This window comes from Rhamphochromis longiceps, linkage group LG23 (genome assembly GCF_057381845.1).
Source record: "Rhamphochromis longiceps isolate RC_006_pf linkage group LG23, R_longiceps_female_GT1.1, whole genome shotgun sequence".
Classification (NCBI taxonomy): Eukaryota; Metazoa; Chordata; class Actinopteri; order Cichliformes; family Cichlidae; genus Rhamphochromis; species Rhamphochromis longiceps.
The window spans coordinates 7,481,578-7,499,654 of NC_140578.1; the positions used below are offsets into that span (position 1 = coordinate 7,481,578).

At 37.9% G+C, this 18,077-nt stretch overlaps 1 long non-coding RNA gene across 1 annotated transcript; it reads left to right on the forward strand.

Moving 5' to 3' along the window:
- The first annotated feature begins 8,711 nt into the window (after nt 1-8,711).
- On the forward strand, nt 8,712-10,215 carry LOC146641178 (uncharacterized). Its single transcript, XR_014909761.1, has 3 exons — nt 8,712-8,763; nt 9,889-10,020; nt 10,126-10,215. It is a non-coding gene; the product is annotated as an uncharacterized LOC146641178 (long non-coding RNA).
- The last annotated feature ends 7,862 nt before the right edge of the window (nt 10,216-18,077 follow it).

The window sequence follows — 18,077 nt, forward strand, 5'->3', positions numbered from 1 at the left end:
CAGCTCCCAAAACTTCATAACTACAAGAGATAGCCACAAGAAATTTTAAGAGCTGAAAAACATGTTTGATGTCTGTACAAACTGCACGCAAATCAACGTTACACACACTCCAAGTGTCGCAAGCTTAAATGAAACTTTTTGTTCATCAGTAACATGGCTTCATCATTTTAATAGCAAACTTGTACCAATTTGATGTCTATGATGCAGAGTAAGAGGAAGAGTCAGTTTTTAACACTCCCACATGTGAGTGTCTGGCTGTGATATAGAGAAAAAAAATTGAATACACGAAGACATAGACCCATATTGGATAATATAGTTCAGGTATACGACACTGACCAAATACCTTTAAGTTTGTTTCTTTGGTTTGTTTTTTTGTATACTTGCAATTTGTGCTTGCAACACGACCTAGATTGCAGATGTTTTTCTTTAACCTATTGCACTTGGGGCTGTGCCTGCTACAATACTTATGGGTATTCAAAACATTTGCTGCTACAGTTATATACTGAGCAGTAAGCTTGGTGTCAGGAGCAGCACTAACACAAAGGCTGTTTGCCATCAGTTCTTTCTAAGTGGGTCACAGTGCCTTTATCAGGCCATCCAGCAGACTAAGCTGGATCTGCCTGAAACCGGAGTGGAAAATACCTGCAACTCGCTCCGCAACAAAAAAAACCCATTTCCCATTTTTGGACTCGATTGAAACTCAGTGTGTGTATGTGCGCAGCAAGAGAGCACCTCATATCAAGAAACACAAAACGCACACGCATGCAGGGGCGCTTTTACAAACACAAGTGATGGATTTACCGTGCCCGACTATGAGACTCCAAACTCTTCCCATCCAATACTTAGGACTTCTGTGTGTGTGTGTGTGTGTGTGTGTGTGTGTGTGTGTGTGTGTGTGTGTGTGTGTGTGTGTGTGTGTGTGTGTGTGTTTGTCTATGCAGGCATGTGTGAATGTGCACCTAAGATGATGGAAAGAACGTGGCAATCTTTGGCCTAAATAACAATGAATGCGTAGACACATAAATTGCGGTCCCAGAAGTGCAAAAATTCATAGCAGGAGCTCAGTGTGACAAAAGAGCATGTGAGAGGATTTTGGGAGAGAATGTGGCTCCCAGCGCAGTGATACATATGCAGGTATAATATATACATTCCCCATAAGAGAGGCTGAGAACAGGGGAGAGAGTGAACATCTGGCGCCATAGGTACAACTGGTAATTCAGCATTATGCTCAAAAAGTTTGTTTGCTGCTGACTGATTTTTTTTATTACATATTTATATTTATTTATCACGATGGATGCATATTTACTGCCATATTTACGGTGGCCCCGAGAGGCCAAACTTAAGACTCCAACTTAAGAAAATACCAGCAATAAGAAAAATGCAACAAAAGCACATAAAACACAACGGAAATAGAAATGGAAACAGGAAAAAAGAAAACAGAAATAGAAAAAACGAAAACAGAAAGAGAAAAAACTGATTTCCAAAAGCACAAGCACTGGTTATTGTCTCCCCAGAAACACTTCCCTTGTGCTTATGCTGTTTTGTTTTGTTTTTCCAATTTCTTTTTTTGTTTTTTCTATTTCCGTTGTGTTTTGTGTGTTTTTGCAGCTTTTTTTTATTGCTGGTGTTTTCTTAAGTTGCAATCCGTTTGGCATCTCAGGGCCACCGTGCAACCACTAACGAGAGGTCCAGTTTGTAGCTACCACACCCGTAACTATAAATCAATTTTAAATTTATCAGTCAGTAAACACGCTTTTTCAATACTTACTTAAACTAACAGGAGTCTATGATGACTGCCTTGCTTTTGTAGCCAGCCTCCAGTGGCCATTCAAAGAACTGCAGAGGTTGCCGCTTACCTGTGTGTCACAGGATAGCATCAACCTCTGCTGTTTATTTTCCTCAAACTGGAATCATAATTTCTGAAAAGAAGATTTAAGACTAATACTTGGGACCATATTCAGTAGGAGCTCATAAATGAGATGAAAAGTTAGGTCATTTTCAATATAGTCTTCTATAATTTTGGCCTTAAGAGGAGCCACTCCCTGCTGCCGACTAGAAAAACTGCATGGCTCAGACAATTTCAAAGTGAACCCAGAGGCCAATCCATATTTTAGACACAGTCCGGTTTAGAATTTGGACCGTTAGGTCTAAAATGGAATATTACATTTTTTTTTCTCAGTTTTATAGTTACATTTTCCACACTCAGCAACTAAACCTTTTGGAGGTATAAAACAGTTCATGTAAAGTTTGATGCCAGAGAGCTTTTCCATACCTTATGTTCCTACGTTGTTTCTGTGGATGCACAACAACACAAACAGCATGTGTAACTGCATGATGTCAGTTAAATACAGAGCTGGATGATCAAATATAACATTCAGGAATATCAAGACAGCAGCAGTGATCTTTTTCTTTCTTTTCTTTTTTTTTTTTTTTTACACAGGTTGGTGTGGAAACGGGTTCACACAGACTCATCATGAGTTGACGCTGATTTATGCTGAATCACCCCCTATAGACTTGGAGCGTAAGCATGTGGTGTGCCATACTGTGTGTGTGTGTATATATTCACACAGTATATCAGAGAAAACATCAAATCAGAGCCAGATTTTTTTTTTAAGTGATTTCATTATTTTTAGTTCTTCAGACACATTGATCCTAGAGTGACACAGCAGGGTCTGATTTCCCCCCTTGCTTAACCCGTCTGTCTAGACCCAAAACAGCATCACCACCCACCAATAAATTGCATCAGCCCATGATATAATGCACCATGTGCTCTTACAGTCTTCCACTGAGAGCAAGCTTACAAAATACTACCCACAGCTACTTCGACTGTTGGGTGCTTGGGAAATTACACATGATCGTTGCCCCACTCACCTTCTTTCTTTTACAACTGGGTGTCATCCAAACTCACCCACAAAGAGCTGAATTTCCACACTGATGCTGTTTTTTCCAAGACAAGTCTCAAATTCGTCAAGACATGCTCTGGTCCGATGTTATTGCAGTTGAGTGAGTCAAGGCACCATTTCAATCATTGTTAAAGACGATTTAAACAACATTCAGAACCACCGTGTGTCACACTGGAGCACCAGCATCTCAAACCCTCTACTGAGTGGTAGAGTGGATCACTCCCTGACTCCTCGAGTCCACATACCAAAGTATCCCAGGGTCTCGATCAGACTGTGAATAAGTGTGTGTGAATGATAGAAAGTGCTTAGGTGTACATATATTGTACAAATGTGTGTGTAATTTAAGTTTTAAGTGCTCAGCTGAATACAGAATACAGAAAGGTGCTAATGTAAGTACCAATGTATTTACCATTTACTCAACACTCTCTTCATATTCCAGTCTGACACACTGGATAGCTTTGGACAATGTGGAAATTTTTAAGGAGGGCAAAATGAAACAGACATACGCCACTGTTATGTTTTATGTCTGTAAGATAGTTATTTTTTTTTGTTTACACGGTGTTATGGTCTGGCTCTGAGACCACGGTAAACTAAAGCAATGCTTGGAAAGCAAATGAACTGTTAACCAAGTGTAGCAAAAAGGCAAATCTAAAAAATAAGACAGAAAAAAACTGTATGATGACAAAAAGAGAAAGAAAGAAACTGAAAATACTACATGGGGGAAAGGTGAAGTGTGACAGAGTGGTGTCAGGAAGTCTACAAGGAATAAACACACAGGCAAAAACAACAGAGAATCATGGTATAGACATATTAATGTAATTATAATGTATGCTACAGTTAGGGGTGCTGCACTGTATTAAAATCAGAATATTGTAAGTGCAATTACAAAAGCTGTTAATTGGAGATTTTCCTATATGGGTGCTAAGTGGCCTCTTGGGCTGTATGTGTGTGTGAGGCGGCTGGTTCTGGGTATTAGCTGCTCTGTGAGTGTGCCGCTGACAGGAAGTTCCCACTGCTCTGACTATCAGGGCGGAAAATGAGTGTTTGTCATCCACTTTATGCACAACTCTCTCTCTCTCTCTCTCTCTCTCTCTCTCTCTCTCTCTCTCTCTCTCTCTCAGTTTGTCTATCTCTAACACACATACACACACACATGCGGATCACCATGGATCATTGCTTCCCATCCTTTTTCCCACAGTGGCAGCAGACTAACAGGGATCTAGCTGTTTAACTGAGCCTTAGGTGTTGGCTTATGCTGTTTCTAGTGTTTGGAAGTGTGCTGAAATGCCACTGATATTTCATGAGAAAGTTTTCCTTGCTCTTACTGTGACATTTAGCTCCAACAACTGTGGTTGCTAACACTAAACCAAAAACAAGTTGCATATAAGACTGAGGTTTGGCTTCAATTAATTGGACTCTAGCCACTGGACTCTTGCTGCCTGAAAACCTTAGTTATTATGCTGTAGATGAATCCTTCACTCATGCACCTTTCTTGTGATACATGAGTATACACATTGTAATGCAATGGAAGTCTCAGTTAACTAAAAAGTTAAATAGGCATTTGAAACATTGATTATTTGTGATTCTGGAGAACTTTTCCTTAATATGCTGGGAGTTCAACAGGTTTACAGGGAAAGCATAGTTTTATTTGTCCAGTGGAGGTTTTTAGATGTTGATCTCGAAGCATGAAAAAAAAGCAAAAGGGGGGTGCATGGAAAGGCGATGTAATATTTAATGAATTTAGAAAGGCTTATTGTTAGTTTCATTTTTGAAGCCAGAGGTGTTCAGTCAAAGAGGAAATATAAATATGTGTGATAAAAGCCTCCTGGCTTGGAGGAGTTCTCCTTTTGTAGTCGTGACCTAATTTCAGTAGAGAGTAAAGAGGTGCAAGGTGGGCTGAATCTCAGAGAGTGTGAAAAAAGGTGCGCCTGAAGTTTTTGTGTAAGTGAAAATGCAAAGAGCCATGGAAAGTTCAAGAAGTCATACCATTTTTTTAAATATTGCCCATAAATCATCCTCAACTTTGCACAGCAACATCACCATCAAAGACTAAAGTTAGAGCTGACCTGAGATTTGTTAAGTTCTAAAGCAAGAACTGTAAAAATCTGTATCAGTTTACAGGAAACTGAGCTGTGTCCCAGTCTCTGGAGCACTGTAATACTTTTCGTCCATGCTATGTTATGTTTGTGTGGGAACTCAGATTTTGTATTTTGTAGCTCGACATAGGTTTAAACTTGAAATCTTCTTCATAATTGTTTTTCTTTCATTCAAAACATGCACTATTTAAATTCGATTACCAAAATGTCTGAAAAGCAAAGTTGTGTTCTTAAATGGCATTCTGAAATACTGACAGGCTCCACAAAACACAAAGAACAAAGCACTCACAAAATGCTCATGAAAGATGGTAAAATCTCTTGATTTTATCCCTTTTACCATTTGGTTTTCATTGATTTTTCAAATATTTACACATGAGTGTGATTATTGTCCCCTGCAATCTTATGTGATACATGGGAGACTGAGAATGGGACCTTTTCAAGCATGATTGCTGGGAAGGCTTTGATCAGACAACAGTCATGCAGCCTAAAGCTACAGAAACTGCTGGCATGATGCAGCTGGCAGAAGACAAAACTGTTAAGCCCAATTACTGCAACAAAACATGCTTAAATAGTTAATTCATTAAACAAAAAAAGGGGTACATATTGATTCTGTTAACATGAAATGCAAATATGTGTCAAATCAATAATTACATTCTGAAACACTACAGTATTTTTCAAAGGCTAAGATGAGTAACAAGTAATGTATAGGAGATTTTAGTACAAGTACAGAAGGATTTAACCATTGTTTTCACTATGTGATGATAAAAAATATGGAACATAGACACGAGTGTCTTTAAAATGAATGGCCAAAAATCTGACAGAAGGGGGAAAAGCAATCCAAATGCAATTTTCCCAACATGAAACTTGTGCTATGGTGGCCCCAGGCAAACCCCCTTTATCGAGACCCCAGGAAAGGTACTAAATTTGATTTAACCCTGAACATTTACTAAACTGACAGATTAAGAGTTCATACATACCACTCATGTTACTCAACCTCAAGGCCTAAATGTGGTCCCTATTTTTTGTTCCCTGCAGACCTGACTTCCCTTGTTGACTTATTTTATTAACCTTTCTCATTTATGCATTATTTTGTAAGAGAGAATTTGCCCGTGTTTTCACACATAAATCCAGACTCCCACAACAAATAGATGCAATATTGCACAGACGCAGGTCAGCGCAAACTTGACCTGCACACACTCTTTTATTGTTAATATGTCAGTACTTAACCATGGTTTCCATGAATGCCACTCGATCTGAGTGAAATATTCTTGACAGTACTTTTGAAAACTTGATTTGGCTTTATTAGTGGACACGGCCCAAATGACAATATCATGAATTCCTGAGCTTCAGCAATTACTGGAATGTATTTTTGTGTGTCTATATGTTAATGTGCCTGACCCCTGGCATCTGAGCATACATGCCTGCAGTAATAAATCTGACCCACTAATTTATACAGGCTAAATCATTTTAGGAATGTGAGTGCAATACTGTGAATGCATGTGGAGGGGGTGGAGGTTATGCACAGTACACATCAGTAATGAAAATAAAGCTTTAATGCATGCATGTATAGTAAAAGGCCAAACACTAAGGGGTCACAAATAGGGCTGGGTATCGTCACTGATTTCTAGAATCGATGTGATTCCGATTCACAAGGTCCCGAATCGATTCGATCCACGATTCGATTTGAATCTGGGAAATTTTGCCTCAGACAGTCAGAAATATTATAATTCAGATCAGTACATTTACATATTTTGTATCTATAAAAAGGAAGCTGACACTTGTAAGTCTTTATCAAAGGTGTGAGCATCACAGCAGATGCCTTTGTGTCAAAGCAGCTGAAGATAAAACACAGAAAAACATGAAGGTGCTTTTCCTGGCCTGGGATTTTATAAAAATATTCTGCAGTACATCAAAAACAAAAGAAAACCATTAATCAACATATGAACATTACCTCTGAAGTTACAGCGGTTTTATTAGAGACACGGCTAAGCGTTTTGCATTTTGTATAATTTTAAAAAGTTTTAATTTGTTCAGAAGCCTATTGAACAGCAGAAATTAGGTTTTCTTTACGGAAGTAGGTAAAAGGGAAAATAAACAGCGGCCGACAGCGCAGTAAACAACGGAAGACTTGTGTGTAACAAGCAAGCGAATAATGCAGAAAACAGATTTTTAGACGGAAAACTGTTCTTGAAGTACACACACACACACACACAGAGAGAGAGAGAGAGAGAGAGATGTGCATGAAGTGTGATTTTATCGTGTTGGAAGCAAAACAGCAAAACTAAGAGGGAATTCATGACGATGTTTATGTGAAGCGTAGTTTGGATCTTCTTTTGCTGCTGGTTCGGTCAATATTGTTTGGAGAGAGATAAAACTAACAGCTTTAGAATCAGCGCAAAAGGCCGTAAACACAAAGCGTGGACCCGCCGAAACATCGGAATCAGCGAGCTGTCGGCTTTCAGGCCCGACTGTGTCCGTGCCGTCGGGTGAGAAAGGCGACATCTCACTGATTCTGATCCACGCTTTGTCTTTGTGCAGAATCCGTGTACCTGCTCTCTTTTACTGTTTTAGCTGTTTGGTGGTTGTTTAAATTTTGTGAGGTTTAACCTGAGATTCTGGCGTTTTGGGCAAAATAAATTTATATTAAAAAATCGATTCAGGATTTTAATGAATCGATATCACATTATCCAAGTCAGAATCGATTTTAATCGATAAATCAATTATCAAAACCCACCCCTAGTCACAAATCACGGCCCCACATAGAGGTTCAAGGCCTCTCGGAGAGCTGGCAACACCATCGGGAACGTTCTGTCCTGTTACTGTTTCGCTCCGTTCCGCTTTCTCTGTCCATGCAGCAGAAGCAGAGACAAAGGGGCAAAAGCAAGTGGAGAACAAAAACAGAGAGGACAAGATTCTAGGAGTAAGTAATCCATGCCAAGAAAACTCCATTATTGAAAGCAGAGCAAGAGATGGAAGCCTCTCCAGAAATAGGAACCTTCTGTGGCTCCCATGAAACACATTTTGATTGTGAAGCACAGATTAAACCATATTTATTTCTTCCCACACTCTTAGAAAGGATGTGTTAAAAAATGACACAAAAAATGTGTTGTTACACTATTAACACATTTTGTGTAAATTTTAACATAACATGTGTAAGAAAATGTGTAAACATTGAAAAAATGTGTAAAACGCTTAACACACTTGATGTGTTGCACAGTTTAACACATTTTGTGTGTTATTTTCAGAATCTAACAACAGGACCTAAAATTAGCAGCTCAGTAATTTGATGCTAGCCCTGTGTTTAGTGAAATAAATTGTAGATTAACAATGTATTATAACTATATTAACTGAATAAATAAAATGTTTAGTTATTGTTTGTTTTCCTTAATCCTTTCCTCATTACTTTCAACAAATAAAACATTTTATAATGTAATGTGGACCAAGGTGTATGGTGTACTAAAATTCTGAAAGAGGATTAATTTTTTATTTCTCAATATGTATAGCATACCAATTAATGGCCATGGCTATACTATAAGCATAAGTATCCACAAAGAACAGGCTTAATTTTGACCGTAACATGTGAATACAATTGAAGCAAAAGTAGAAAATGAAATGAGTAAGAACACACATGCTTAAAATTGAAACAAATTCTGCCCAGCAACATGACATACCGGCGGCGGGAAGGGGGCGCTATCTTTCGCGCCAATGAGACAAAGGAGACAAAGATGGAGGTTACGTCGCCTAGTATGTTGTCAGACCTTACAGTAAGTATCATTTACCAGTTTATCTTAATGTACTGAAAATATGCCGGGTTTCTGGAAGAATGTGAATTTATATAAAATATAGGAGTTTAGAGTTTAAGTTAATTACTGCTTAACTATACCTAGCTAACCTTAATGTAACAGTCTTGCTAACATATCCTACTCTTAATTTTATTATTAGTTCTTGGATTTCGTGCCATACTCCATTAGAGTTAATGTGTTTTGGTAGTATTTTTATGAATTACTTTATTCATGTATTTATCTATTTACTTTATTTATGTATTAGAGTATTCAGAAATTGCTCTTAGAACCAGTGTGGTAGTTGGCTAGCGGCTCCGACAGGCATTATGTTGTCTATGAGCAACGCCAGAGTCAGCACCTAACCGTAGCAGTGTTGAGTAAAATGACAATATTGTCGTTAGCTCTGAATATAGCAAATGTAGTTATCACCGCGACCATTCGTTTACTAGCAGAGAATAGGAATAAAGACTGAGTAACTTTAACATGAAATATACCTCATATTGAGGAGATAATTATTTTTTCAAGCAGTTAAAGCAGTTTTTGCATCTAGTATGATTAACTAAAGTATGTGCACATTCTTTTTTAAGGCTTATTGCTGGAAACATGCTCTGATATAGTTTCTTTTTTATGCAGAACTTCTGAGGAAGTAATAGTCAGTGTTATTTAAAAAACCAAACAACAGCAACTTGACTATGCAAATTATCTTACTTATTTAGCCATGTGTTTCATTTTTTCAGCACACATATGACAACTTAGAATCTGTCAAAGTCCTTGTAACCACTTTTATAGATGAGAAAGAAATTTGTAAAAAAAAAAAAAAATTCTTATTGTCAGCAGTGCCACAGACATCAGACATCACTATTAGTCAGGATCAGATTTATTCACCAAGTAGCAACTAGAAGATAAAATCAATTTATTTATTATTCAGAATTTCTTTTAGTCATTGCGTTATAATCACGTAGTTAAGAAACCGCCTTCTTCTGCTGCAGCTTTTTGAGTAAACTCGTGCTTTTATGCTCTGTGGAAATTTGCTGTCATGACTTTGAAGATTATTGCAGAGAGGTAAAGTGTCTGGTGTTGCCTTTACACAGTCTACCATTACCCCAGAAGAACAAAGTCAACCCCTGAAGTCACTCAGGAAAGCCCCACAGATTCTTAAGGAGTATGAAACCTGTCGGTGCCATCGAGGAGGCTCCTTGTGAAGACTTGCATTGGGGATTTGGTGGAGAGGTGTGGTTAGTAAGTATCGCACTTTACTGTACTTTGTTAAAATTTTGCAATGAATGTTTTCCTTTAAAAATGTTGAAGTGCACAGAAGTAAAAAAGTTTACCTTTGTTTTCCAGTTACCCTCTTAGTGCAGAGAAGCTAACTGTAGCAAAAAGCATCCTCACCACTTTTCCACCCTTAAGTGGCAGGACAGGGGGAAGGATTTGTAAGTAAATTTAGCATTTTAATAATGTAAATTCCACTACATACTGTAAATTGCACTTGTTCCCACTTACTGTGTATCGTTTAACCTTTATCTAATTATTTATTAGAGCTTTTTTTCTCAGTTAAAATTGCTCAGCTGTTACCCATATACCTCTGTCCTTTCTTCCTCAGGAGCCATAACTTCTCCGTTTTGTGGTAAGCTTTTCTTTGGCTGTCACTTCTTCACCTTGACCTGTCTTATTTGGCTCAGCAGAACTGAAATGCTTTTACACACTCACTCACAAAAACTCAGCGATTCTCTGCGCGATCAACCTCTCACATGTTTAAGCTTGCTGCGGGAGATTTCACTTGTCATGTTTGCATAGTAAGCTAACGATTAATAAGACGATGTCAGAGGAATTGGTGCACAAATTATCATCACTCACAGATCAGTACTGTCGCTCTCTATACACAGTTCGCACGATTGCAAAGTGAAAGCAAAAAAACAAGCGCAAATTCAAACGCGACTTCAATATGTCACATATTGACAGTGGCTCACCGATGCCAATGACATAATTACCCAGCTACATTTCCGAAAGAATGCAAAAGCATTGACATATATTTTTCCTACAATAGCCCGACGGGCAGGGAAGAGATAGATTTTGGTAGCCCGACTGAAAAAATCGCTAGCTCCGGGACGTCGGGCTAGCGATATTGCAAGCCCTGTATCTGATTGAGGAATCACTCATCTTTGGAAAAGAGAGTTTATTACAGAGAAATGGCTCTTTCCAAAATAAAAGCTATACTATCCGCTTCTTCTGGGCTATATTCTCAGCAGCATAAGGAGAATCATGTGCTAACAGCTGTCTAAATGACTCGGCTAAAGTTAGTAGCATGCTTGCTTTTTTTGTCTGCTTCCACTTGTCTTTGCACTAGGATGATGTCGGCGTAAATGTGCAGTCATATTCGTTGTGTTCCCACTAGTGCTTTCAGGTTAATCTCGTTGAAATGACCTTAACGCCACAACACGGCAAATCTCCGTTAACGAGCTACCGCCTATCGCTCCGTGCATGGGGCTAGACGGCCAACACATTAACGAGCTAACTGCGCTAACACACTAGTTCACACCAATGTAATTGAGCATTGCATGGCACATCCAACATACTGTTTTACTTTAGTCCATGACTCGCTTACCTTCAGGGTCATACGTCACATGAAAACCAAAATAATTCCAAACGCCAGATCTGAATGAGAGTGGGGGAGGTCCATCTTGCAAGGAGAGCTTAACTTCTGTCTCACTAGCTTGCCCTGCGCTCTTCCTTCTGACTATGCTGTCTGTGTTGAGCGCTCAGTGGATCTGCGCTCGACAGTGCAGCCTAGGCGGAGTAGTCGAACACAGATTCACTGAGCGCTCAACACAGACAGCATCGTCAGAAGGAAAATTGATAAAATAAATTACAAATGTTGTATTGTTCGATACATATGCGTACCGAACCGAAAGCACTGTATCGAACGGTTCAATATCGATACGAATATCGTTGCACCCCTAGTATTTACCTGAGGAAAGCATTTGTCTACACCTCACTGAATACTATCTTTATCTTCCCCCATCTCCAAGCCTGGAACAAGTATTGCATCGCTTTGCAGTGATCCTGAAGCATCATCCACAACACACCAACCCCAGCTGATATGCATCGGTGATCTAAAGAGGGCAACCAGGCAGTACATCATTGTTGCTAAGAATGACAGAGTAACCATTTCTCTGAATGATGGCCTGACGTGTGCTGTGGATAAGCTTTTCAAACTGTACTGGGTATGTAACTTGTCCTATCCAGCACCACTTGGCTCCGTCTTCACCTTCTTTGAGTTTGTCTATGACCTGCCGCTGTCCACCCAAAGGAAAACCAAAGTACTGGAGCTGATTGCACAGATTAAAGGATGCAAGTAAAATGTTCACCTGTCCAAAATGTAGAGAGTCTCTGTTCACAGAGGTGAGAAACCTCATTTGGCATCTTTGTCAAATACACTGCTTATCAGGACTGACCATTTTTATGCCTGTGCAGTGGAAAGGTCAGACAATATGAACTGATTGGCTGAAATTTTTGATTTTTGTATTTAAACCCAAGGTACAAAATTGTATAACCTGGATGCTATATTCGCCAAAATGTATGTTTTTCTGTTTGCATGCAACTGCACATTTGTTAAATGTTGACAATTTGTTGAAGATGACAATTGTTACCTTTAAAAATTTTAATTCATGTATTGTCTGGATTATATCAGAACATTATATATATATATTGAAAAAATTGAAAAATTGAAAAAAGGGCAATCATATATATGATTGCCCTTTTTTCAATTTTTTTTGACATTTTAATGATCTAGAGAGATAGAAAGCTAGTCAGATATGAATTTTGTTTGATTTTGTAAAGTAAAAATTGTGATATAGCTTTGGCTAAAATTGAATTTAAAACATTTTAATTGAAAAGATTCTGACAGTTGTTGTTCATTCAGTTTGTAATGATTTATAATATGCCAAATAAAAAATGGAATTCAATAAGTGTATAATATATACCCATCTTTTTTCTCCTTTTTAAAAAAAAATTGAAATGTACACATTTTAACACATCTTTGTGTCAAAATAACACATCTTTGTGTTTACATTTTTTAACACAGAAGATGTGTTAAAGGAGCAGACACATTAATTGTGTTAAAACTGACACATCATGTGTTGTCCCTAATCTGATGCAGCACATGTGTTAAAATTTAACACATGATGTGTCAATTTTAACACATCCCTTCTAAGAGTGCATGACATCTGCCCAGTTACATTATCTTCAGCTTATTTCAAAAGTACATCATGTATTCTACATTAAACACCATCAGTGGTTCCACATTCAGACTGAAATCAATCTTTCATAACAGCTAACTTTTGAAAATCCATGGTTATTAAGTTTAATGACACAACATGTTTAGGGGATTATATGTCCTATTGAACACAATATTCCTGTGGTGGATTGATAGTAATTTAATATGTGCTGTGGAAAAAAAAACCCTTGGGAAATTTGAAAATGCAAAAATGATTGATTATCTAACTTGGGTGATCGCAAAGACTTAGTCAGCTTTCACTGATTTGCGTGAATAAATGTTTACAAAAACATCTTGATTTACTGCAGACGCTAGCAGAAACAATTATACAAAACAGGGCAACTTAGACCATGCATAAGCAGTCGAATGTGGACTGGCCTTTATGTCTGGCCAGTATAATATTTTGTTTGTACAGTCTTTGTGCTCTAATTATGTCTGTGGTTACTTAATAATCCACTCACTGCAGGAGAGTGACCAATAGCTCTCTGTTATGTAACACACTTTTAGGAATATTTTGGTACTATTTCTGAGCTGAGTCATTAGCACTATAATGTCTGTGTGCTCAATATAAAGCTGCAGGGGTGTTCAGTATGTAGGAAAAACATCTGTATTATTATATCTTTAGTGTAAACGGACAATTCTGAATCAGCAGGTTCAGACTAGTCTCCCAACCTGGTTAGCCTCCAGATTTATTTCTATTTCTGTTTATTTATTAGGGACAATGCAGTTTGAGCTAGTTCCAAAAAAGAGCATGAAACTGACGTGCTGCACTTAACTTTTATTTCTAAAGCTAATTTCCAACCCTTGTTGGGCTTTTACATTCTTAAATGCACAAACAAGATTTACAGCATTCAGTGACATAAAAGCACAATAAACTATTAACACAAAACTACAACAAATACACATTAGAAAATGAGTCATATAAAGGGAACGTTCAAGTATTGTTACTGTGTTTACTTTTTTGGTAAATAACGTGTTGCTGCAAATGTAACATTAAGTGCATAGATCAACTGTTTTGTACAGAAGTAACGGCTCAGCCTGGAACATTATAAACAAATCACTGACTGAAGACAGTAAAGCAGAACTGGAATCTGGACCCTGTGATTGTGGTTGTGTTCACTTACTGACCCGCTGAAGTGCATTTGAACCGGGCAGTTCATTCCACATTTTGGTTACAATTTTGGAAAAGCCAGACATTTACATTTTGTAATATACAGACCTTACCTTTTGTGGATATTGGCGTTATCTCCTCCATAAAGTAACCAAAAAGAAGCTCGCACAGCTCCCCCTAAGTGGTGCCTTGAGCCAACCAAAAGCTGGGTCACCATTCTCCTCTTTGCCATCTGTGCTGTGGAGCTGGCCTTAGCTTGCAGGTGCTTGCAGGTGCTTCATTAACTCTGAAGTAAAGCGCATTACAGTTGACGGAAATGTGCTATCACCAGATATAACTGCATTTCACTCCAGTGGGTTTGATACTTTACAGCTACAAATTCAAGATAATGGAGAAATCACATTGCAAATATACTTTTACTAGCTGAGCTACTAGCGTACAAAGACAGGATTGGGTGCCTTCCTCTTATACTGCCAATAAGTACAAGCAATTAAGAACAAATTCCCTTTTCATGTGCTCAGCTTTTAACAGTAACAGACTGCGTTTGATCACTTCACTTGCAAAACTAACATCTCGCATTACTTGTTGCAATAAAAATAATCTCAGTACATTTTTCCCAACACTGAATCTGACCAACATGATCAATTACACTTGGACAAGCTGAATAAACTATTCAGAAAGTAACTATAAATCTTTGAACTAATGGAATCTGATAATTCTTGCATTTAGCTATCAGCAGCCACCACAAAAAATAGAAGCATAAAGAGAATGCTAACCAGGTCCAGAAGAAACAACACCCACCTGTCATCATCACTAAAGCTTTTTATATTTATTGTTTAATACATTTTTCAAAAATTAAGCATAATAAACAGCATATTGTGAATTTACAATTGCAGTTATATGCCTGGATATTTTTTGGTTGTGCACCGCGGTTTCCTGGCGTCTGTACAGGAAGACTCCAGGTTATTAGACTACTGTAACTGCAGCCTTTAATTTCATAATAAGCTTACATACAAGTGGTTCTTTTTATTTCCACTCTCCGCAATAAAGTGAATAAACATGCGTCTCCAAATGTCAAGCTATATATTTAATGCTTTGGGGATTAACACCATTTCCTGTAAAGGTGCCAGCATCATTTGCATGTTATTAGACCTACAAAGGTACACATATAGCAAACTTGCTGTTATAATAGGAAACCTATGCAGAGTCAATTTACACATGTTAAACAAAAGAGAGAACTTCAATCGCAAATACTACCATTAAAAAATAATTTGACTGGGATTTTATTGGTGTCTTTGTTGGTTGTGATGTTTGTAAAGGCCAAGCAGGCACCAACTACATCCATTTTTAAAGGTGAACCACTTAACTGACACTTAATTGAATCCTACATATTAGCTCTAATCATAGAAATACAACTAAAGAGTTGCCTTCAGCTATAGAAACCAAATAAGGGAATGATTATTGGAACATTTAAGTTGTGCGATTCTCTTGATATAGTTAGGAAAGATTCAATAACAGTGTTTCCAACATGAAATGTAAAGATGAAAGCTACAAATTATTGCTGTTATTTACTGTGTTATGTTTAACATGAATGCAATAGAAAGTGCTGCATATCCTTTACAGATGTTCTTTTTTATTAAAACACACTTTGATATCTTCTTCAGAATTGTAAAAAAAAGCCACAAAATGGAAACATTATTGGAAGATATTTGTTTTATCCACATGGAATCTGGATTCAATCAGAATCAAATTCTTGTTTGTTGGTACACTGAAAGAGAATCAATCAAACTTCAATCTGATTGCTTAATAATAAACTTAGTCATTAGTTAAAAGACTTAAATTCCACGAGTGTATGTGAGCATATATTGTATATTTGTGCATGATTTTTTTTAATTTATTTATTTTTTGTTAGAGGCAGGGTGGTATTTAAACTGGCTTAGCAAAGGCATAGCCAAGAACATAAACAAATAGTGGAGCGGTTCATGTTGTGCTTTTTTTCAGCCAAATAATAAGCTCTCACGAAATACACCAGAGGTGAACTCACCCCATATCTCCCCTCTTTTTCTTCCCTCTGTAAACTTGCTTGCTCTCATTTTGACTCTTAATTCAGTAATGAATGCTTAACTAATTCAACACAGATTGAGCAACATGACATAATCTGATTTTTTGACTTTTTTTCGTGTGTGTGTGTGTTTATGTGTGTGTGATCTGGACCCAGAGGCTGTTTGTCTGACTTCACTCTATCGTGGCTTAACTTGACCCAAAATATAATTTAATTTAAAACATTCGAGCAATAATTTCACGGCACAAATATGGCTCCAATGAAACCTAATTCTCCAATCCCAAAGGTGCGTACAGTAAGGGTGAGCTGAACCTTCAGTGGTGTTCAAATTCTCACTCTCTCTCTCTCTCTCTCACACACACACACACACACACACACACACACACACACACACGCATGCATGCATGCATGCATGCACGCCTATCAAAAAGTGTGTGGAGGATTATGGCTCAGACTTTGCCAGAGCTTTTCCTGCTCAACATGAAACTGTCAGAATGTATCTGTCAGCACAAACTTTAATGTCAAACCTATTGTTGAGTAATTATGGATCCCACTGGGGTTTTTGGGCTGAAGCTGGCGCTCTTGTTGTTAATGTAGTGACTCCTGCTGGTCAGTCTCGATGCCCATACAGAATTAGGTGGACACTAAGGGAATGGGTTTTCTTTAACAAGATCTTCTCTGCTGAGTTAGTTCTAGTTTGGTGACTACATTTGGGTTTGTATGAAAACTGCAGTGTTATGTAACTAAAGTTGTAAAGGTTGTAACTTATTTTGATGGAAGCTCAAGGAAACATTCAAAAGGTTCAGTCCAACCAATAATTGCTTAAAAAATTTAACCCAGAATCACAAATATGAACCTATTGGACAGTGAGGAAAAATAAAGAAATAACTCAAGTTATGAACATCTGATATTTTATCGCGGAACAAACTGGTGGGCCATTCAATTTACAGGTAGATTTTCAAAAAAGAAGGGTGGAAATCTTGAAGCTGTTTAATTGATGTCTGACATACCCTGTTTTATAATGGCCTTACCGCAGAATCAAATTTCCTCACATGCCATATGTGACGTGCATGCATGCATGCATGCATGTCCTCATGCAGGCTTGTGTTTACATGTTTGTGCCTTTGTGTGCTTGTAGGTTTAAAACAGGAAATTGGAGGGGGGAAAGCATTTTAGTAGATCCTGTTTAAGGAGACCACTGACCACAGGCAGACCACAGCGTGAGAGGAATATGACCACAGGCTGCACGGTGAACCAGAAGAAATTAGAGCAGGTCAGACACCCAGCACTGTAGCACAATAGGATGGTTAAAATGGGCAGTGAATGTATAAGCATAAAGGAGCTTAGTGGTGCATAATATTTGATTTTATAAACAATTAAATGTGGAAACCTAGGCAGATAGTAGATTTTCTGTTCTCTCTTATGAAAACAATAATTATTTCACTTTTCATTTCACTCAAGGTCATTAGCTTCCAGACAGATAAGCAAGGTCAAGATGGTATCCTATCTGCTCTCCCGTTTCTGGGAGAGCAGAAATTCAAGGATTACTCAACTCTTTTTTGTATTAAAATTTAACTATAAAACATGATTCACATATGAGTCATGTATTACTTTTTCAGTTCTAGTCCTCACAAGTTTGTACTGAAAGCAAAAAAAAAAGACAAGAAAAAGTGACAGGAAAAAAAAAACAGAGAGTGATGGTAAAGAGGGGGGTGGCAAGATTCTCAGGAAATTAAGACACAAGCAAGAGTGGCCTGTGGAGAGAGAGAGGCAGATGATGGAGAAAAGGGGATTGAGAATATGAAGAGGAGGGAGGCTCAAATCAAAACCACATGTAGGCTGAATCT